This window comes from Diorhabda carinulata, chromosome 1 (genome assembly GCF_026250575.1).
Source record: "Diorhabda carinulata isolate Delta chromosome 1, icDioCari1.1, whole genome shotgun sequence".
Taxonomy (NCBI): Eukaryota; Metazoa; Arthropoda; class Insecta; order Coleoptera; family Chrysomelidae; genus Diorhabda; species Diorhabda carinulata.
The window spans coordinates 34,563,145-34,587,756 of NC_079460.1; the positions used below are offsets into that span (position 1 = coordinate 34,563,145).

General features: G+C 30.6%; 2 protein-coding genes across 3 annotated transcripts in view; one reads left to right on the top strand and one right to left on the bottom strand.

The window, feature by feature from the left end:
* Positions 1–24,612, bottom strand: part of LOC130896892 (uncharacterized) — a 222,530-nt gene that overhangs the window by 146,041 nt on the left and 51,877 nt on the right. The gene's annotated exons all lie outside the window — the stretch shown is intronic.
* LOC130896905 (tetraspanin-9-like) overlaps positions 1–24,612 on the top strand; it is a 167,866-nt gene that overhangs the window by 100,040 nt on the left and 43,214 nt on the right. The window lies entirely within an intron of this gene.

Here is a 24,612-nt window from a genome sequence, read left to right on the forward strand (position 1 = left end):
TAGCAAAATAAATACGCCAAATTAAAAAGCTTATTTTCTCATATTTTAAATCAACCAAAACTTGTTTTTTCGTGATATGTGTTGTATTCACGTATCTTAACATTTCAAATGAATTTGTAAATCTATTTATAAATACAGCCAATTGAAAAAATGGTTCGAAAGACTAGAAAAATGTTTATAAGACGATAAGGTATCAATAACAAAAACCTATTTTCAAGGAAACTTACTTATTCACTCAATAACTTGTGTTAAATGAATTATTATATATCTGAAATATTTTCAATGATAATTTAAACTGTATACGATATATATAAGGATTTGAAAAGAAAGGTGGATTGCCATTTTCATTGACGAAATTCACTATTTCGTTAAATATTTGCTGGTGAGATATAAATTATAACAAAAATCGAATGAATGGTATCTTCATAAATTCATAAAAATTAAAATTAGATGTGAATATGTAGAGCTGATTTAGAAAGAAATTATACCCGGAATAAATCCTCAATATCCCATAAAAATTATGAAAATAGCAAAAGACACGTATTTGAAACTCTCTACAGACTATTAAAAAAGTTCGATTTTGAAACCTGATTTATGTCAAATGATAAAAAAAGTTTAATCCTAGGTTTAGAAATGGAATACCAAAGATTATGAAGACAAAGATGAAAGTAGTCTGGAAAAACAAATAACATTAACGAATGCCTATTGAAAGACAAACAGGATAAAAACGTCGTATTTTACTATAGTTCTGATAAAAAATTTTCTGGAGATACCTTAACTATTTCGTTAATTTTGTACATAGTTATTGAATTAAATTCAACATTTGCTTTTCTCCGGTCCTCTACATTTTGAGCAGTGAATTCGTTCCTAAATTACGATCAATGATTTGGATTTACCATCGTATTATTATTATTGGGATCGTGTATTTGAAATGTTCAATTAATAAGCATGACATTTTATCGTGATTTCAAAATTTGCCATCTAATATCTGTTAATCGAAACTAATTGAGCAATTAACAAATCGACAATACCGTTGTATTCGAATATATGTGCAGCAATAAATTAACAAAAAATATATATAGACAATAATTATTTTATAGCTAATAGATGAACTTTTTACCGTAAATACATGTCAATACTTCAATTTCATTGATTTGTTTGAAAGATTGTCGCATTTTAATTGTTAGGCTGGCATAAAGATTATGCTTGAAAAAGATAGAAGACAGATTATAGAATCTGGTTTTCACCATGATTCGGAAAATCTGAAGAGCTCGGATGTGGTTGTGTATTTATGGATACCAGCTATTTCTCCACATTTATTTTTCCAGAACATTTCTACTTCCTTTCGAGATACGATATTGACGCATTTTTGGAAGTTCTGGATTCTAATGTCATCTCACCATTTGTCTCATGCTGTCCTTTTGCATCCTATCTCCCCTGTTTTATCTTACAACCCCTTTATGGAAGTCTACCTCTCCGTTAAATACAATCGTCATTCCATTCTAGATTCTAGATCATTCCGTCATATGATAATTGCGATACTTTTACCATTTATATTGCTTTTTTGTATAATGAAGATGATCTTTTGATTTCCTATTATTTTTCTGGTATATTTCTATCCCCTTTCTAAGCGTAGAAGAAAAAGACTATGGGTTTGCCAGTAAACAACTTCAAGAATCTTGCTTATACAGAACCTTTCTTTAGTCTTACTGTTATAATTTTCAAGAATATCATCCCACAGAATTTTTAAAGAATTATAAATGTAACAATATATTTCAGAATATTCGACTCATTAGACATTATATTTTTAAATCTGAGGCGTTTCATAAGGTATATCTAACAATGATGACACATTTTGTTGAAACTGGTGAAAATTCAGTCACTGTTATAAATCAAACACTTTATTTTTTATTAACATAAATATTTGTGGGTATTGCAGTTGTGAATCCTATTAGTATGGATAATTTAAATATTTCCGATTTGGGAGTTGTAGATAAGTCCTAAGCAGAGACTTGAAAACCATTGAAAATGAAGAAAATAGCAACCGATTAATGTTGTCCATCAATTCCAAACGCGAAATCGAAATGACTCCTAATATATAATTTAGATCGTAACGTAACTGTTAACGCAAGAAAAAATAACCAACACAAGACAATAAGCATTAACGCTAGAATTCTAAAAATAATGCGTTAATACAAAGTGTTTGCTATAAGATAGGGTGAGTGATAAATCGAGAGAGTGACTGACAAAATACGCGTTAACGTTATGGCGTACATTAGAACAAGAGCACGTAAACGTTAACGCAAATAGCATAAAAGAATGAGAGTGAATGGTTAAGTATGTTGTATCTTAGTCATAAAGTGAGAGCGAATAGATGTAAAATAACATAGCAAATTATAAAGTAACTGTTTATGCAAAAAAGTAAAACACGCGAAGGTACTCTTAACTACTTATTCAATTTTGGTAGGAATTTTCAAAAACAAACAAAATATTTGAAACCAAATAAATTAGCTACATGTATCTAGGATATTTTTTTTATTTTTGTTTAATGTGCCTCGGAAGCTCTGGTTATTGGCACACCTAAAATATAAAAGTTACTTAAAGAGCTGTAACAAAATTATATAAATTACATGAATTGTAGTCTACAACACAGCTTGGTATCTTTAAGGAACTACAGGAATTCCTTGATTTCTGACGGGCAGTTGAGTACTTCCCTAAGGCTAGGTTTCAGATTAAACTGATAGTATGTAGTGGAGTATTATCTGAAGTCGGTTAGGATGTGCTGGATGGACACTAGAACGTTACATAGTGTTACATAGCACACAGAACGACTATCTGATGACATCAAATAGCCATGAGTGGCTTTCGTCAGGTTAATGCGGAGTTATCCTCACAGTTCCTCTCTCACTAAAAAAAATTATGAGCAGGTGAGAAGTAGATGGATGGTTGTTGTGTAGTGCTGTCGTGCTCTTGCTCCATATGTCGCACCAAGATTCATGGAGAAGGTTTTTAAAGTAAGTTTATTATCAAGCTGAACTACGATTTATAAAGTGTTGTAGGAGACTTCTTTAGCGTGATGGACTATTAGCTAGATTGGGATACTAATTATAAGAGTTTATTATTTATTTAATATAATAATTTTAGTTAAATATGGGATAATACGATATTAGAATTATCGGGAAACAGATATTCATTCCAATTTTTGTGAGTCAGATTTAAGTTATGAACAAAAACATAAATTTTTACATATGTGCGTTTTGCTTGATCTTTTTAACACCCAAAGTCATTCCTAATAAAATTCAAAAATATTTCATCTGAAGTCTTTGGGTTAATCTAATATTGAAGTAATAATAACTCTATATCTCTTCTGTTATCAACAAATATAAAAGAATGGATGTATAATTCGAAACACTAGTTGTAGTGGTCAGCTAAATCAAAAAAATGAACAATATCTTTTTCAATCAAGACAACAATAGATTCAAAAGTTACAAGAAGATATGATAGGTGACCAATCTGTTTGCTTAAACGATTGCACTAATCAATTATCGCGTTTAAATCAACATAATGATCAAAACTTCCTATCAGTGGAAGTTTACTTTGGATAGTGGTCCGACCGATTGCTATGACGTCCCTAAAGGATCAATAGTTTGAGCAATTCAAATTTTCAATAGATCACTGCCAGTGCTCGCTTCAGCGTCAAACAAATTTCTAACAAACAATCACTCCTGATATAAATAATTAAATGATGCTTTTGAACAAAATTATTGAACTTCCATAGTCCTTGATAACGTAGATTTCTTAAAATAGATTATTACTTTTCATATATACCCAACCCTACATATTCATTATAAAATACTTCTGTAATCTTACTATGAATAGGAAGACCCACCTTTATTGATATCATATACGCTTATAACATATTACAGAAAATCATTATATACTAAATGCAGTCGAAACAAAAAACAATTATTCTTTTATCTTTTTCTTAACACAAAAATAAAATTAACGAACAACTAACTTTTGTAATACTTATCCTTAATGTACACTATTAAGCTTGATGAAATTAGGGTCTTAAAAGTTGCTTAAGCAGATATGTTTGGCTATGCTATTTTTAAAAAGTTTACCATGAAAACAAAAGCAACAATATTAAGGTTTTATAAAGATAGGTACTAGAATTATGAAATATTGGAACGACTCTACTACGAGGATGTATTGATATCTAGTTAGCCTAGACCAGTTCCATGCATAAACAAAATATTGCGTTACCATAGCAACGAACAATAACTTATTAGAAGTGTCAGTGTAAAGTTTGACGTCAAAAAGGAAACGAGAGTTACGAAATAAATTAAAAGATGTCCACCGCAATTGTGAAAATCGAATAATTGGAGTATCGAGCCATCATCAAGTACCTATATTTAAAAGAGTTAAGAGGTAAGCAGATTTAAGAAGATATGCTTAATACCATTGCTGATCAATATCCTTCGTATGCGACCGTGAGAAATTGGTCTGCAAGCTTCGAAAGAGGTAAATTTTCCATTGAAGACCGATCGGGAAGGCCAATTTCTCTGTCAATCCCCGAAAATATCGATGCAGTTCATGACATTATTTTATCAATCAGACCGTCGAATTGGGCTAAACGGATATCTGAAGCACTGAATATTTCATACGAACGCGTTCATCTTATAGTTCACGTCAATTTGGACATGAGAAAAATTGCTGCAAAATGGATCCCCAAATGTTTGAATGTTGACCAAAAGCGTGCATCGCGTTCCATCTATGCTCGATTTGAAAACGATGTAGACTTCTCAAACCGAATTGTTACTATGCATGAGACTTGGGTACATTTCTACGATCCAGAAACAAAGCAACAATCGATGAAATGGTGACACTCTGGTTCTCCAAGACCTAAGAAGTTTCGTGTCCAAAAATCTGCTAGAAAAGTTCTTGCTTCAGTTTTTTAGGATTGCCATGGAGTAATCATGATTGATTTTTTGGATAAGGGTAGAACAATAACAGGAGATTACTATTCGACATTACTGTCCACTCTACGGGAAAAATTTAAAGAGAAAATTTGCGGAAAGCTATCCAAAGGTGTTTTGTTTTTGCAGAAAAACGCGCCCCTGCACACAAATCTCATATTGCCATGCAAAAAATTCGTGATTTAGGTTTTGAATTACTAGAACATCCCTCTTATTCGCCAGATTTGGCTCCGTCCGACTATCATCTCTTTCCTCAACTGAAAAAAAGTTAAAAAGGTCGTAAATTTTCTTACAACGAGGAGGAAGAAACATTTTTTTCAAAGGTTTAGAGACGTTGCAGGTTCGCTGTAATAAATGTATCCAATTGAGAGGAGAATATGTTGAGTTCTATATTAGGCTAAGAATTTTTCAATATATCCTCGTAATTCAAAAAATGCACAATATTACTCACTCTCATTGTATTAATCCATATAATATGTTGTTTAACTAAATATTATACCGAACGCTCTATAGATTTATTTTTTTGTGTCTGCCATGCTTGTTAACAAGTGTTGTCGATCATCGTGTTACCAGCTGTTTGAGCGCCTCTTGGGTAACTACATGAAACAATTTATGTATGGGTTTAAGGGATCAGGAATGGGAGAGTGCAAATAAGGCCTTATCCCTAGTTTTAATTTACAATTTTTTTTCAGTTGATTTGCCTCCCTGTTGATATAAAAGGAGCGTAGAAGCGTTAATTTTTGTCAATTACTGTTGAATCCGTGAACTTCATAGGACTTAGATTATGATTTTTTAAATTATTAACGACAGAAACAAGCAGTTGAACAAATTGACGAAAGAAGTTTTTGTCAAGAAATATGTTGAGAATCAACTCAAGAATTATTAACGTTACAATTAGTTTCTTGATGAAATTATTCATTTCATATAGAAAAACTTCAACCATCAAATCGATTTAAAAATTATTTTATATTTACCGTTATGAGATTATATACTGAACGTAAGAAAGTAATTAGGGTAATAGCTCTATGATCCATTGAATCAATTTCTACAATTTTAAGTGAAAGAAATAACGTTGAGTGAAACGGTTATACTAAATTACCACATTAACTGTTAAAATCGCATTCGAAGCAAAATTTTGAGCATTCCTAACACACAAACGAATGTTTAATAATAACTTGGATATTACGAAGAGATTAAGCCAAGATCAAAATTTGTAGACTTTACAAATTGTATACGAGCTTCCATTTATATTCCAGAAACTGATACACAAAACAACGTATATGATTTATTGCCCAATTTTCTTCCAGTTTGTAATTAAATAAAATTACTTATAATATATATACAGTTTGCTTATGATAGCAAGTATTTTTGATAAATTATTGTTAAGTAAAGCTATTCGACAATAATACTGAACTCACAAAGTGATTTATCTTACCCCTTACCAAACAAATTTCATTTTCAAGTATCTTTCTCCTTTTCTTTCTCAATCTAACATCAAATAAATAATCTGTTCTAGATATAATTTTCATTAAGTGAAAATTTGGCACCTAATAATTAGTAATGACAACGTTCTTGATTAGAAAATTCCATTGAATATCTGAGTCTTGCCCGAATGCTCAAAGTTGAGGGTTGGTTCAACTTAGATCACAAAATGTACTCGCAGTTTTCAACTACTTATTATGGTGATGGAGTGTGTCATGGACTATTGGGTACTGAATACACTGTTTACACTACCACTACACCTACACTCACAATTACACTGTCTGATGCACATTTTGATAACCAAGTTATCATCTCTGGGACTGAAGGTAATTTTCAGTCTCTGAAGATGTTAACTTGGTTATTGAAACGCACGTCCGAAAGAGTAATTGTAAGTGTTGGAGTAAAGGTAGTGTTTTCAGTATAAATATTCCAACTTCGAAAGACTATTGTGACTTTTCAGTGCATACTTCGTTGCAAATTTAGATTTTATTATCTGTGTTAATAATCTTCTGCCATCATTTTCTATCTTTTTGTTGCGCATTGGCAAATCTACATTGTTTAAAGAAAAATATTCATAGGTAATTTACAGTCTATACTTCATAAAAGGCCGATTTGTTACTAAAGATATCCATTCTACATGTCTTAGTATCAACACCCGATGAAGAGTTTGAGGTAATGAACTTATTTTATGAACATAGCTTAGGATTTGTTAAATGGCATCATGAACGATCCAGATTTGCTTAAGAAAGAGTCTTAACTAATGAGATCTCAAAATATACGTTGTTTACTTAAAAGCAATGTTGAGAAAACGTTCGAATTTGTGGGAAAATAGTTCATAGCTTCTGTGTCATTATACCGCTCACACATATTTGTTTATTTATATCCAAAAAATAATGTAATTGTAATGAGTGCCGCGACACTCATCCTTGTGACATGATAAATAGAAAGTTTATCCCATCTATTTTCCGTCATTTTTGAGACTGATCATGTTTTTCATTTCTCTGAGTGTTGTTACATATATTTTTTTTTCTTACTTTTCTAGTAATATTTCACTTCTTCAAAAACTTTCAGCTAACCCCATTATAATGTGAAATATGTAATTGATTTCTATGAATTCTTATTTTACATTACTAATAATTCGAAAAGAAAACACGAATTGTTTCCCAAATTCTCCTATTTCTCCAATCTGCTATGGTTGTCTCCTTCTACCAAATGTAAAACTGAATCCATTTATAAACTTGGTTATTGTTTTCCTACAAATAATCACTAAATTAAATACAACTTCGAATATACCTTTAAGGAAAAATACATCGAAATATGTACCTACATGTAGGTTTGGTTAAAAAACTAAATTAGACGAAGTTTGTATTTGTCCAATGATGGAATTTGTGTTTCGAAAATAGCTACTAGCATAAAAAAATGTAGATTATCAATCTATTGTCTTTCTTATCAAAATATACTTTTATGCATTATGTTATGTAATGGTGTTTCTTTTATTAATTTATTTGTACGAAATTTTTGTTGATAACATTACATCAGATTAAATAGAATAGCACATGGACTTTCGTTATATACCAGTGAATTAAAACCCATAGAATGGATACGGGTGCATGTAGCAAGAAGCTATATAAAGGCATAACATAACTACCAAACGAAACCGAGCCGTATTGTGATCTTTTATCTTAAAACTCTGGATATTTATTATAATGTAATACATATTTTCCCAATAATATTAAATTAAGATTAACCTCATACCACTATGGAATACAGCGAAAATATTTTGGTTTTAAAGTTAAATAATCATTTCTAAATCTTTAAGTCTTTATCAAAATATTTTGATAAAGGAGAGACCTAAAATCAAGACGATATAGAAACAAAATTATACATTATACTTTCCTTCCTACTATATCCTGACATCTTTGGCTCGTAATACCGAAGATAATTAAACGTTACATCCTTTAGCTTTTTCCAAATTTTTTCAGAGCCTTTCAGATATGCGACTAAGTTTTCCTCTTGCTTTTTTCCTATTATTATCCATCACAGATAAGAATATATATATGACCGAGAAGCATACTTTTTTATTATTGAACAATGTTCCGGGCTGTTATTAAAATTCCATAACAAAGGAAATTTTATTGCGTATTTTTTCCTTTTCTCGGAAAAAATAGAAACGAATTGCGTAATTTCACGTCTATACTGGCTCTTTCAGGGAGCGAAAAACTTTTTAGTTTACACTTTAGAGAAAATGCGCTCACGTAGTGCATATACATTTACGTTTAGGTATTTTTCTTTTTCCTTTTCACGCGGCCGACGATAAATAGCGATTGCTCTATTTTCTCAGCTACACCATTTCTTCTGTGTTATGTGGCTATTAGGTACATAAGCGTTTTTCGTTTCAAAAACAATTACATAACAAAGATTAAAAGTTAAGTGGAGGAAAAACAACTTTTTGATCTATTTCTGTACCATCGACCCACAGGATAAATTGGGATATTTAGCGCAAAAAAATCAATAATGAACGAAAGCTTTCTTTTTGGTTATAAGTAAAAGATGAAACAAAACTCAAAATAAAAATAAATAGAATTCATAATATACTAGGAACTTGCAAAAATATCATTTATTTAGCTTATTCTGACTGATGAGTCGTTCCGCAAACCTAAGCTGTAGATTTAAAGTTGAAAAATATATTCTCTGTTCTCAATTTTTTTTCTTTTTATTTAGATTGATTTAGGATAAAATAGAAAGTTATTTGGCCTCCTGTTATATCATAGTGGATTAAAACTTATAGACTAGGGGTGGGTGTAGTTAATAGTGTTTAAACACAGCAACAATTTCCTTATGGGTAGATTGTTCATGTTTGGCCACAATTTACATAGCTTCACAAATAGTGAAATGAGATCTTCGAAAAAAATACCTTCTCTCCCTCAAGATTGCAACAGTGAACGAAAGAAACCGCAGATATGAACATAAAAAAGTCGCTGTTTTCTTACACTTCTGATAGCCTCTCATCATTTTGTATTTGTGCCGAAATTGATTTAATTTTTTTCCGCGTATATTCACGATAGTTTCACTAACACACACAGTTTCACTGTCTTCTGAGGTAAAAGATCACATCACCCCCTTACTGGTTGTATATTTCTGGATCAAACTAGCGTTATGCAATACCATAGTTACTTCCATCTTTATAATTCGAAGAAAAAGCAATTTAGTGCTTTTTAGTGATAGTGAAATATGTAATAAATAAAGCTTCTTCTAATTTGACATTCCATAAGTAAGTTATTAATAAATTACTAAAGTATTCGTATAATTAAATTCAAAGTGTGAGATAGTTACTGAATAGAATAGATTATGAGATTACGAAATTTTTAATGCAAGTTTCTTAAAACTTGTGATTAATAACTTGTACTATTATGTTTACAAAAATTTCGATAATAATAATTGTAATATTAGATTCAAAAAAGTATTATCCAACTGACTGTCCCAAATAGGCGGCATCAAAGAAAACATAATAATCCAAAATATCTCATAAAATATATATGAGCATTCTTAAGTCTTTTAGTTTTCAAGGTTTCCAAATAAAGATTGGTTTTAAGAATATGTAGATTCATTCCACATGAAAAATTGAGTGTGATCTACCTAATAGAGCTGGCATCTGTTATATTCATTTTGAAGGGTCTTGTTTTTGTTAATACTTCTAGTTCACCCGCCATCCAACAAATAAATAGAATTACAAATAATATTTATAATATCCCAGATGATTGTTGTGTGTTTGAATTGCTCGATTTTGTCAATTTTCCTGAAGATACAAGATTATTGTTATTTATACAGCGATATTTGTATTTGTTTTCTAATAAAATGAACTCAATCTATTTTTAATATAGTTGAAAATGAGGGTAATTTGAATTCTCCCTCTGCAAGTGTTGTGAATTTTGTGAGAAAGTAATCAAATATCACTTAATTAGGTAATTTTCCTGAGACAAATCTCAAATCGATTATGATAAAAGCTATGATTGAAAAATATGTAAACACTATCAAATTTCATTTTATCGCAAAATGAACTAACTTTCAGGAAACAGAAAGAGATGTCCATAATAAAATGTTACTTTTTAGGAGACAATGCAATTTGACGAAGTTTATTAAATGTATTGAACCTAAAGCACGTTTTGATCTTTCAATTTTTTCATATTTTTACTGAATGTAAGTGCGGAGTGGCTTGTTGGGGGTGCTGATACATATCTTAGTTCCATAGTATTGGGAGTAATCTTAAAATATAATTAGCTACATTCACTGGTGCTACAGCGATTATAGTTTGTTTGGTCAAAATCGTCCTAGGGTTCACAATTAAAAATAGATTCGCAGAATTTCCTATCGATCCTATGTGTGCTTTTTGTTATTCTTATGTTAAACAGTAAATTGTACAACAAGAAATGAATCTGATAAAAACTATAGATCAGAAAATTATAATTAAACAAAGATAGTATCCAAAAGATTACTAAGTTTGCTTTGTGTTTCGAATGATTAAATTTGAAAAAAAATCATGACTCATATTTATTCTTTTCTAAAGTAAACTGTTATCGGAGTATATAATAGAGTATAATTTCACCAACCATTCCCTTTTTTTGAAACGAATAATCCACCTAAAAATATATTCGGGAAATAAAATTTCATGACATTCATATAAACTCGAAATAAAGAGTTCTCCCACAAAGTTCTTTCGGAAAAAAAGTTGATGGACCTATATTTCCGAAGCTGCCTGCGATATTCGATGCTTTTATAAACTCTCATACAAACAATAAACAAAGGAAATGAAATATCGGATGATAAAAACTTCACGTTTGTTGTACTTTATAATTTATATGTTCAAATTGACAAAACTTTGTTTACTCTTTCATTTAGATGCAGTATTTCATGATTTCGTGGACTCTAATGATCACAAAATAAGTCCGATTATGATCAGGTCCGGATGAAGATAAGGATGGAACTTATTCTCTTCAGTATGATCTGTCAGTTGCAGGAAGATTTTCAGTTGAAGTTTGGTTAGGATTTGGATACGTGACAAAGTACCGAATTAGAATAAACACCTTTTGCTAATAGCATTCAAAAATAATTGACATTTAAACACAATTAATTTCAGAAAAATTTACTACTTTTATTAAACTTATAACTTTTTATTAATTATAGTTTCCAATAAATGTGCTTTTGGAATTATTGAATATAGAATTATACGGTCTTAACGGTTGCAGTATTTGCAATTCAATAGATTATGAAAAACTGAAAATATAATCAGGGTGTAGGATGCTTACTTCTAAATGACTTTGGCAGGTCCGAATTATTTGAAAAATTTGACTTATTTTAGTTTACACACTATATATGAATAAAAGCACCAGTTCTCATGCTACCAATAACTGATAATCTAGCAGCAATTGCACATATGTTTCTCCTCTTATCTATTACTTGGAGAAGTTTTCTTTTGCACACAATTTGTGTGCATCTAGATAAAAGTAATTGTCTCTGTGACAGTAAGAACAGTTTATAACAGTGGTGGTTGATTTGAATATTCCAAAACCCATAATCTTACCTTGACCTGAGGTGTTAACATTTGAAATTCCTAACATTGAACAAACCTATAATCTCTCAATAGAAAGCCGACAAACATTTGAACATCTTGAATTATGGAGAAGAGCTAACATTTATGACATATTTTCAATAGTAATTGAATTATTTGAAGAATTAAGAAGGCTCAAATATTTATTGAACAGTCTAAGATGAATTTCATCCCTCGTACTTTACTAAATACATCTGTCGTTAGAGTATATACTCTTCAAATCAAACATCAAAACATTTTGAATATAAAGTGAACATATATTTTTCCCGTGTGTTTGAATTATACCCGGCATAATATTTTCCGCTCTTTCACGGAATGATGTGTATTTTAAAAATCTCGCATTTGTTTTTGTAATATTACGTTTCATTCTATTTTCTTTCAATGTGTCCAAACAGTTGAAAATTATTTCTACAGAGAAATCGCTGAAATGTCTTGGAATATTCACATAGTTGCGCAGTCTACATAAATTTGTGACTACTTTTACTATGAACATAAAATAATCGAAAATATAATCGGTTCATTTGTGCATTTCTCGTATGCCATTAAGTATGAGCAAAAGCAATTCTATTATCTTAAATTTTTGCGATATTCAGTTTTATTCAAGATTTGTAGCGCCAACTAGTTTAGTCTTCTCATCAGAAAGTTAGTTAGGGAAAACAAAAAAGTTATAGTTGTTTTCTTCTTTGAGGAATGGCAAGCCAACATTTCGAATAATGAAATTCAAAATAATAGACTAGGTTCGCAGTTGGATGTGAAGATGTCGCCAGAAGACGTCTACTGAGGAATGTTTAACTACATGAATCAAGTAGCAGCCTTTATAGAAATATTTCTTTTCTATCAACGTCACTTTGAATATTGAATTTTGAATCCTATGAATTTAAAATTATTACAAGAATCTATACAACTCAAAGCCACCACAAATCTCAATTAATTAATTTCCCAGACGATGAATACATAAGTATTCGAAAGCTCGGAAAATAAATTAGTTAGTCGACTTTGGTGTTTAATTGCCACGTTCCCAATAAGAAAACGATTATATATATTTATTTTTCTAAATGTTCTTGAGTTCAAATAAGTTTTTTTTTATAATTTGACGTTTCGACTTATTTTAGTCTTTTTGAAAATATAATATTGACACTGACAATTTGTATTATTAGTTCTTACCTTTCAAATATGTAGCTTAAATTATTTGTAGTTTTTCTAGAAACAAAATAGAGCTATAAGTTTTACTCAAATTATTAAGGTCTTTTTTATTATTTATAGCTTTTTCGTGGATTAGATTCCGTTCCAAGATTTTTTGAATCTTTATAATTGAATTTATGTTTTTTTGATATTTAATGGTTCGTTAACGCAGTTTATTTCTTTATCGTATTTATGACCTTTTAGTCTATTTTCCAAATACTGAGAGGTCTGCCCTACGTAGACTGCGTCACAATTAGTACAAGGCACTTTATATATAATATTACTTCTTTTGTTTTTTGGTATTTTAGATTTTAATTTAGTGAAATACTTGGATAATGCATTATGTCCTTTATGACTTATGCTAATATCATATTTTTTCAAATAATTCAATAGTTGTTGGGAAAGTCCTTGTACATATGGTAAGGAAAACTGTTTTATGCCAACCATTTGAGTATAAATTTATTTTTTTCCTCTCTCTAATTTTTTGGGTTCGTAGGTTGTTTGGATAAAATAATAAAACTTCGACGAAATATCACATTTATATGTATAACTCAACGTTTCGCTCCAATGCTACCACATTTGAGACATACTTACATCACAATCTTGCACACAGATCTTGAAACGAAGGCGCTTAGTTATTTAACTCTGTGGATGTTAGGTGATAATAAGCGCAATATCATCTAAAACATACTATCCAATTTGATTGAAGATCAGCGTCATGAAGAAATATAACTTTATCACTCATATATATTAGAGCTAGTGAAAAAATTGAGTTAAAAAAGGGAAATATTGCTATTTCGGTTATATTAATTTACATCCTACAGGAACAAAAAATAAATGAAAATGACCCAAACAAACAATTACAGTTTCGTAAAATTATAACATTTTCGGATAAAATTTCCTTTTCTGTATAAATGAAGTGACGAAACTGCCATTACTGGACTGACGAACATCCAGTGGTATTTCATGAAACACATTATATAATAATAATATCTCTAATTATTTGAGGGAATCTCGGCAATATCCTAATGGTGCTGGATTGGAAAAAAAGACTTTTTTTATTTATTATTTTATTATATTATTTACTGGAACCAAAACCGCTTGAAATTCTTCGAAACGTAATTTCATCGACTACAAATATCTAATTCGTTAATTTATTCTTAACTAAAATGTTATGTATCATAACGACTAATTTATTCAATTTTCGATGAATTACAATTAATTATTATGTTGTTTCGGAAAAATTTGACAATAAAAATAAGGCCCTCTTCTGCATATACATTATGAGTATTTTTATTTCTATCATATTACGTTTAACAGTATTCATTAAATGTGATGGGTAATTATTTTAAGTAGCTATCTATCTAATGATGTTAACTTTAGTACTGAAATTACTTTTGTTAATTGGAATTGAGACATCTGTTGTCCCCTTAGTATATAATGATAGAGGAGACATAAAGTAAATTGAAACGTGAGATATGGCTACACCTGTGTCTCTTTGTGTGTGTTTTATATTGAAATAATTATTATTTCACGGTTAAAATCTAAGACAACTTTTTTTCACCCAGCTATTATCGTCCAGTCTGGCTATATGCTCTATCCATTGGAGTCTTTTTTCTCTGACCACATATCCTATCTCGGCTTGATCATAAGGTTGAGTGCTTTGATCTCTGCGTTTATTCTTCTCCTCTAGTTGTTTTGCACCTGCACTTCTCCAAAAATCCTCCTTAGTACCTGTTCTAACATTCGCTGCCATACACCACCGTTGATTGTAAATGCATAACGTGGCGGCTCTTGAAATATCTTTTGATCTTAATAGTATTCCTAGGGTTCCAAACGTTCTGATCCCTCTCGCCAGTCTTTTATTGATTTCTCTGGTTTCATTCCCTTAAATTTGTCACAGTCACCCCCAGTTATTCCAGCTCATGTATTTTATCAAATCTATACTCTGTCTGTTTATCTCTTTTGCTCTGTCGTCACTTTTAATTGATTGAAGTTAATCAAATCCCTTCCCTTCTCTATATATTATTCATGTGTGGTACAAATTATTCTCCCCCTTTTTCAAAGAATAGAAATATTTTCTAGCTCCTTTTTAGTTTTACTTATGAGTACCATATCATCTACATAGATAAGAATTTGTGTTTTGTTATTGTTAAGCATTTCCTAGATAGATAGACTTATGGTCAAAATAAGTGCTCATTTTCATTACTCAAGTCATTTTTCCTCTGTGGCTTTTCTATGGATTTCTCATTACCGACCTTAGAATTGAACCCCCCAATTGCTGATTAGAAATCAATTTTTGCATTTTATTATAAATAGATTTGGTATGATCCTAGTCGTAGAACTCATTTTTTGCCTCCTGATTTTTCTTCTCTGATGAAGCATGTACATTTAATATATTTGACTTTCTGTACTTGCCCCTAAATAAGCATATTCTATCTGATATGGTTTTAAAATTCACCATCAAGTCCGGGATCTTTCTACTTGATTCTTCGAAAGAATATTACAAAAAAATCAACTAGTCACTTTCAGGGTAAACTATTAAAATTCAAGAATGTAGAGCTTCAGAATTTTTTATTTCTTTTTCAATTTACAAAAAAAATATTAATTACAGTTCATTCATAACAAAACTCTCAATTTCTGTAAAAATACTTTTATGATATAAAAAACAGTCCCAATTAACAATAGTATAAAATATAAAACAAAAATCAATAGACGTCTTTTTTCAGTTAAACGGCCATATAATTCTAACCGATTTCCTTTGAATATGTTTAATGACCTTTTTAAAGATTAAATTAATTCATAGTCTAGTGGCTTTTCAGCAGGTGTCATTTTATCACAAACGCGCTTTCTATTCATGTTTCCATCCCAAGTACAAATTACTAAAATGAATACCTTTTGTTACTTTACAATGAACATATTGTACTCTGTTAGTTTCCAAAGTTTTTGATAAATTATAATGCACTTAGGTGCTATAAAAATGTGAAATGCTAACCTGGAAATATGAGTGAAGTTGCTAGTAGTTTTGAATACAAGACAAGAACATTAGTATTTAAGCCGGAATGCTATACTGAAACAGAGTACAATGATATTTAATTACCCCAAGAGAACTTCAAAATGGATGTTTACATTCTACAATTAGCTGCAATGTTAGGGAAAACATTCCAATTTCAATATACAGAAATAATTAGTGATTGTTTTTATTATTGCTCATTATTACCGCACGTTCATGGATTCTAGCTAATAGGCATAATTTTTATCAAATTAAGATCAAGTGATTGAAATTAAAATTAAGATTAGATCGAAGCTATACAATAAAATAATTGTGTAGTAAAGATAACGACCTTGAAATGATCGGCTTTCTGTTCTCCATATTATCAGAGCTGACAGGTAGTAAAGATGAATGTATTAATGGTACAGTATATTAAAAATTTATTGAGACATAGTAAAGGATATTGTCCTCCTTCTGTCCGCCCATTAGTGTCTTCAACTGATCTTTATATATGAATCCTGTTATTGTAGCACGAATTGTAGCAGGTGATGGAGAATACTTTTTCTATTGATTATTTATTATCATCATACGATCATTAATTTTAGTAGAAATGTTCGTCAAATTTTTGAACTCAATCTGCTGTTTTTTTCATAATTTTCCTGGATTCATCGAACATATCTAGTCTACAATAGTCTAGGTATACTTATGATTTATTTTCTATTGAATTACATGTGATGGGAAAACTCTCTGTCATTTTTGCAAAAGACAGAGACGACATGGAAGATTATAGAATGGCATAATACCTGTAGTTATGCTTGTGAATTGGTTGTAAAGCTCGTGGATATTTATGGGTGAATTTCCTATAAAAAATTATTTTATTTCTAAATATAAACTAAACTAAATCTATAAACTTAGTCAAGCGCGTTTCTACTTTTAATAAAGCTTCCCAAAATAATATTTCGGAAGTTCCGTTGAATAATTTATCTCCGCCTCTCCATTTCTCTGGAATTGCTTTCCACCTCGCCATTTTCTTGAGTTTGGGCATTGTATAAAGAATAGGATCCTATTTTTTATACAATGGTTTGGGCAAAGAAAGTAATCATAGGGAGCCAGATCGAATGAATATGGAGGATGAGACGATAAATCGTAACGTGGTACGGCTAATTTTTCTGCAACAATACCAGACGAATGGGCAGGCACATTGTCGTGTGAACGTTACTTATATTCATACTGAGCATACTATTTACTTTTAACATACACCAACACTCACAATTACATTGGCATGACAGACATTGATTGCGAGCAACCCGTTCGGTTGAAAAATTTACTTCATCAGCTTAGTGCAATGGTACTATCCGGATTAGTCACAGTGAGTGATAGTCAAGATAAATTTTTTAATTATTTATTATATGAATAATATTAACGTATTTCTTCCTCAATTTCTATGATTGTTGTTCCACGTATGTTTAAGTAAGTAACCGTACAATCCTGGCGATAACTAACAATATGATCCTCAAAGGGAAAGTGTGCGAACTTCTGTAAAGTTATTCCTCTGACAAACCGCTCTCGTATTATTGATAACTATTTTTTAAGGGTTTTAAGGGTTGACTGATACAATGCATACATCAACTGGAAGAATCATAGCTTAGCTGAAATATTTTCAAGCCATCCTTGATCCACCCTGCGCTTTTATAGATATCATCAATAATCATATCCGACGAAGCTCCAGACCAAAAGTTCTGACAAGAGAAAAGTTTTGGGTCGTAAATAAATCGAATTCATATCCAGTTATTGAGGACATGATTTTGCTCATATCGTGCAAATATAAAATCACAGACTCGCTATAAAAACTATCCATTCGCTAGAAAATATCAAATCATCCTTTCGAAACATTTAACATACAAGATTTTATTTTCAATTTTTTTTCTCTTTAAATATTATATATATATATATACAGGGTGATTCATTAAGAATGTCCAATCTCTGAACATGCCTTATGCAAATATTGCTAGTTTCCGAGATACGAGGTGTTCAAAGTTTAAATTTAAATTTTGATTTTCGCAATAATTTTTTATGTTTTCACAATTTCTCTTTGAAAATTGGCAATTTTACGTTTTTTTGGCATGAGGAATCATAATTTGCACTCCAATTCAACATTGCTAATAGAGGGCGCTAGTTACACTTGTTTGTGTTAATTAAATCAAAGTAAACTTTTTTTGGGCTAAACTTAAAACCAAAATAATAAAAAAGATATTAAAAAGCGTTAAGTTCTACAAAAAAAAGTTACTCTTCTTTGATTCGTGTAACTCAATCGGTTATCGAGTTATTTGCTTCTAAAAAATTTAATAAATTTTAATTTTTTCACAAAAAAATTTTATTATTCTTTAAATATGTAACAATAACAAATTTGTAAACAAAAATAGAAAGCTTCAAAGCAAATGCTTAAAATGCCCACCATTTACTTCAATACACTTTATGATCTGCTTTCGTGAAGATCTCTTAATATCAAAATCACATTCGTGAATTAAGAATAATAATTTGCATTCTGCAGAAAATCTCACAAATTAATTACAGCCTAAAAACCAAGCGCATTTCGTTTATATACAGTTAAATGTTTAGTTTTTTCTTCTACTTACAGCCTCCTCTAAATCCAGCAAGTAATCTTTGTTATTTTTTCATATTGGCCTTGAAAATCCGTTGCAGCACAGAATATGAATATTTTATGAAATTTAATTGTTCATAAAGACTTAAGACGAAGAATTTTTATGCCTCAGCAAAAATTAAATTGGAGTAAAGCTGCACGAAACATAAAAGCTGAACAGTAATTAACTTTGTGTACCGTGTCCCCGATATCACCATCTGATCAGTACCATTTAGGGCATTTAGTACATGTCGCATTGTTAGAGGCTGTAGAGAAATCGATAACCTATTGAATCCCGAGCTCAATATCAAACATCAAATAATAGAAATTTTGTTTTATTTGATATTTTGTATTTGTATTTTTCAAAGATAGTCAATCAGCTCGTGACTCAGAGATAAAATATTACAATTTGAACCTAGGAAGTAATAATAGTATTATAAAAAATATTTTTTTATTCGGGAGTGGTTCTTTTCGTATTTTTATTTAGAAATGAGGCAATTCTGAACACGTCGTGTATATTGTTCTACTCAAAATAAAGGTTAGGTTGTGTGTTAGATGTACTTAATCCTCTTTTCCAATCCCTTGTGCAAACGTTTTGAAAGTTGTTCGATGTCCTTCTACAAATTCTTCATTTGCAATGATAAGGCGGAAGACATTTCGTTTTGAAGCAATTTCACACAATTTAACAACACAATTTTCAGTAGTTCAACAAAATATCATTTCAAATGAATCAAGTACTAACTGTATTATAAAATCTATCATTTGTTGATAGAAGTATTCTCCGGAACCATCAATGTGTATGCCTCCATAATAATTTGTTTTGATTAAAATCCTAGTAATAAATACATCATCGACGAATAAACTTTCACTTTTTGTATGAGGCATCCTATATATTACTCTTGTCATATGTGAACATTATTATATCAACAATTTAACGTAGTTTTATTCAGATAATAGATATTGATGTTTTATTTTCGAAGCTGTCCCGCTGACCTCAAATGTCGTCAACTACACTACAGAAAGTAATACAAAATTTATAGCTCAGTTTAAAGTCCTCAATAGAGAGAGTTTTATGTTATTTTGGGGTTAAGGCGAGGTTGTTACCGGTCTCCTGTACTGTTTAAATTTGTTTTCGCAGAAGCTTGAGATCAATAGAAACAGGGTATGTGAGGCTATAGAAATACAGATAGATAATGGAACATCAAACAAATTTTTTAATGGTCAGTTTGTGCGTTATACAAATGACAAAGACATTGTTGAATGCATGACTAAAAATTTAAAAGACGAGTACACAGGGACGGAAGAGTATTATTTATTTATATACGAGGAGCAGCATTATCGGACACTGAAATGAAGGACAATTAAACGTGCAAACAATGCAAATACTAGTAATATTTAATACGTAAATGCTGAATAACTACTTCAATAGCACGCTTTTGTGTCCAGACATAAATGATAAACTGTGAAAAATAAACAGAAATTCCAATAATATAAGCTACCTGTGGAAAACTACATACTTTACAGTCCAATAACAATCTATTCTTACACAAATTTATCATTGACTGAATTTCGCCTACACGAAATCAATATGTGGTTGGATATTTGCCTGTCTAATTTACGTCGGTAATGTAAATGAAATGATGACCGAAAATCCCCGCTAGTCTCAGAGAGATTGAAACTGAAATGTCTATGTATCACGAATCGATTTGTACCTTTCTAGTATAGATTTCGGACCGACAATGACATCACACCTCACAAGGTGTGTGTGGTAATCGAATTTCTAAGGAAATAATAAATATGAATAAACTTTTCTCGCCCTTAAATCTGAATTATTACTCATATGTTTTCATTAGATAGAAAAAATAAAAATAATGCACGCCGAGTATAAGTCGATTGTGGAAAGTTAACTCGAAAAAATGTTTTGATAAAGGGATTATTCTAAAAACGGTGAACCGTGACAGTTAGGCCGGCCTAACATTCTTACATAATAAAACTTATTATAGACATGGAAATTCAATTTGTCTCTTTTGTTTAACAAATAAAATTTTGCTACCCCTACTCGTGTTCCCGGAATAACGAGGCGCATGTCTGTCTAAACAGATTTTTGGATGCATTGCTAGAATCATTTCTAAGTCTATTTATTTAATGTGAAGTACCTAATACAAAGTATGTAATGTGATTTTAATGTAACTTAAACATTTTCTATTCGTAAAACATCAAACAACGATTTCTATATAATTGAAAAACGGGTTAACGGGTTTTTAATTTTTACCTGTCAAACCATAATAGACTACAGGAATCAGTTAGGAGTTTGTTATTTACAAAATTTCTGTATATCACACCTTTTAAGTCCTAATAAAATCAGTAAATAGCGCCAAAGTTCATCCTTGCACACACAGCATTTTGCTCTCAGGCCGGTCCTGCGTAGGAGATGCAGTAAATTTCAGTTTAAGTCGATAAACTTTAAAAAAAACTAAAGTATTCAAATAATTTACTCGTTCCGAGCTTTTGTCAAAGTAATCCGCTCTATATTAACATTTTGTTGAGGGATTTTAGCGATGGAACATTTAAATTAAATTCCGGTACACATATTTTCATGTTTTCGACAAACAAATTAAAATTTTTATAGGGTATTTATATAAACTGCAATGAATCAAATCCGCTTTTTAATCTTACTGATTTTGTTCACATGAAGACTATATAGATATTTATTATTATATTCGCGTTAGTTATCTACAGTTGAAACTTAATGTACAGATTTGTGTGTATAATAAAAAATATAGATTGAGTTTTAAATGTGCCAAGAGAAAAGTAAAAAAAATATTAATAGGTTGAAATTGCAGCTTCTGAACGAATTGGATTCATACCGAAATAACTGATTTCTCATTATTTCTCCTAAAAATCAAATACAGCATGTTCTTGCAACATTTCATAGATGTTTTGTCGTTGATATTAGTAGTAGTCACTGTATATCCGCCGTATTTTCCAATAGATAGGTAATCTCAAAATAATTGCGAGTCAGTCGACAAACAGCTGGATTTAATGACGTGAGTACTTGCGTGATAATTATTGGTATAAGACCCAATTAGAGATCCTCACTGAGCTCTAAGTTGACATAATTAGTCAAAATTCCTCGAAGTACAAAAAATCATCTAGGTCTGTTATTAGATAAGGGAACAGATTGGCTATCCAGTTGATATAAGTGACAGTGACATTCGAAACTAAAATAAATGACAACCTTTCTGAATAGGAAAAATAACATGTCAAATAACTCAGTATCTAATTATTGTAGTTATATTAATATTACCCTATATGTAGAAAGTGTTCGAGTTATGACCAAAAAACAATAAATATGCAAATCAAATATTCAATAAGCCAGCCACTGAAAATATCCAATTTTCAGCAAACATCAAAGTTTTTGATTCGTCAACTTATTATAACATTTTTTTCAAGCAGTGACATTTCAATTTAAATTGATGTTCATATTGGTTGCTTTTCAAGCGCCAGAAAACTGTGGAAATGAAAAATATGGTATAGAAAAAAGTACGATTTCGGTATATATAAAAAATAGTTCAAGAAGGGTTTTTAAGGTTTGCCAGAATTTGCATAAATGTTTGACGCTATTTTTCGAAATAGAATCCAATTGTAATTTTTAGTTTCTTCCTTCTTTTTAATGTATCTTAATTGATTTCTCAACAAATATTCAGTTTTTCTTCTTTAATATACATACATTACTTCCAGCTTATTTATATACAATCGTCATTCAGTTAGTCATATCATACTTATGGAAAAGTAATAAAAATATTTCCTACTTTTATGGAATCCTGATAATAAGTATAGGAAATGCTACGCTGTTCTCATTATTTCCCTTCGAATGTATTTTTTTTTACAAGTAAAATATTTTTATAATGTGAATGTAATATATGTATATTAAAAATTGCGTGTTAATCATATAGAAAATAATGATTACAAATCATTGTATTGAATCTTTCTTCTACTTCAACTGTTTTTCTTTTACACAAAGTTTCTCGCTTAACCTGAGTAAATATTTGCTTCTATGGATCTGGTAACTGAAGTAGAATTGTTACAGTGTCCTCTGTTGATTTTGTTACCGTATCAGTAGGAGTTTTTCCTTGGAGACTAAATTTCAACGTCCGCAAAGTTGCTGTTGAAGGAATTTGCCAAAATATCATAAAATATGCTTTGTTCCAATCTTTCATATTAAGTTTTAAATATTTTTTAATAATTTGAATGATTGAACGTACAATATTCATTCCTTTTGGCAAATGAAACTACATGAGCTTAACTTTATATATAGTATATCTAAATGAAATATACATTTAAACTACGTTTCTATAACGTCAAAAAAGGAGAAAATAATTTTTTTATTTTTATAAATATTCAATGCTTAGTCACATTCCTATTGCAAATATGAAATTTTATGTGTTGCGGTAACTTAAAATGTCTTCGTTCATCATTCATCTTGAAGATACAGTTTTCAATCCAATGTCCTCAGATCGCTGGTTAATGCTCCATGGCATATTTCCAACTACGTACTCCACGGAGATCTCAAAACCCTCTGGCTAATGCTCCATGGCATATTTCCAGCTACGTACTCCACGGAGATCTCAAAGCCCTCTAGCTAATGCTCCATGGCATATTTCCAACTACGTACTCCACGGAGATCTCAAAGCCCTCTGGCTATTGCTCCATGGCATATTTCCAACTACGTACTTCACGGAGATCTCAAAGCCCTAACAATTATTTAAAAATGTGCCAAATTAGCGGAGAGTTACCAAAACCGGTTAAGAGTCCATTTAACAAAGCTAGTAGATCTCCTTACCCATCAGCCAATGAAGAGACTAAAAAAATATGACCTACTATACCTACCATATAGACGTTAGTGTTGAGCTACTGCTTGTGTATGTTCATGCAAACTGCATAGCTGTAGAAAATGGGTAACAATATGTTATCATATTAATATTTAATATGAAGTGGCATTAGTTCTTCTAATTGTCTTGAAAAAGACAGATTGTATTTTTTATCAATGATGTTTTAAAAAAAGTGTTGTTTGAAAATGCAGAGGCAATTATTAAACAAAATAGTGGATAAATTAAAAAATTCGACCTGCCTCAAAATCCCTATAATCTCTTCCTCATTTATATATTTAAAAAGAAATTAATGAAAAGTTTGTTAAAAATGGAGATTCGTATAATTTCAAGAAACCTATTCTTTTGCTTTTTGCATATGTTTTTTAATTCGCTGTGTTCATTTGCATTTTATTTCAGTTTAACGTGTCTCGACAGCGCTGGTCATTGGCACACAAAAACAATCATAAGTTAAATACAGGACTGTTACAAAATCTATTACAATGCATAAATTAGAATATATTTTCTTATACAGCTTGGTGGCTTTAAGAAACTCCACGATTTTCCTTATTTCCGTCGGGCAGTTAAGTGTCTCCTTGAGGTTGGTTTTCATATCAAACTGTTGATATGCGGTAGAATATTCTCTGCAGTCGGTGAGGATGTGCTTAACAGTCACAGGAACTTGACAAGTTCGGCAGACAGGACGACTTTCTGACGACATCAAATAGCGTGAGTAAGCTTCGTGTGGTTGATGCGAAGACTTCTTATTGTCACAGCTTCTCTCCTATTCAAAAAGTTTAGGGAAATGTGAGAAGTAGATGGATGGATATGATATAGTGCTGTAATACTCTTGCTCCATGTAT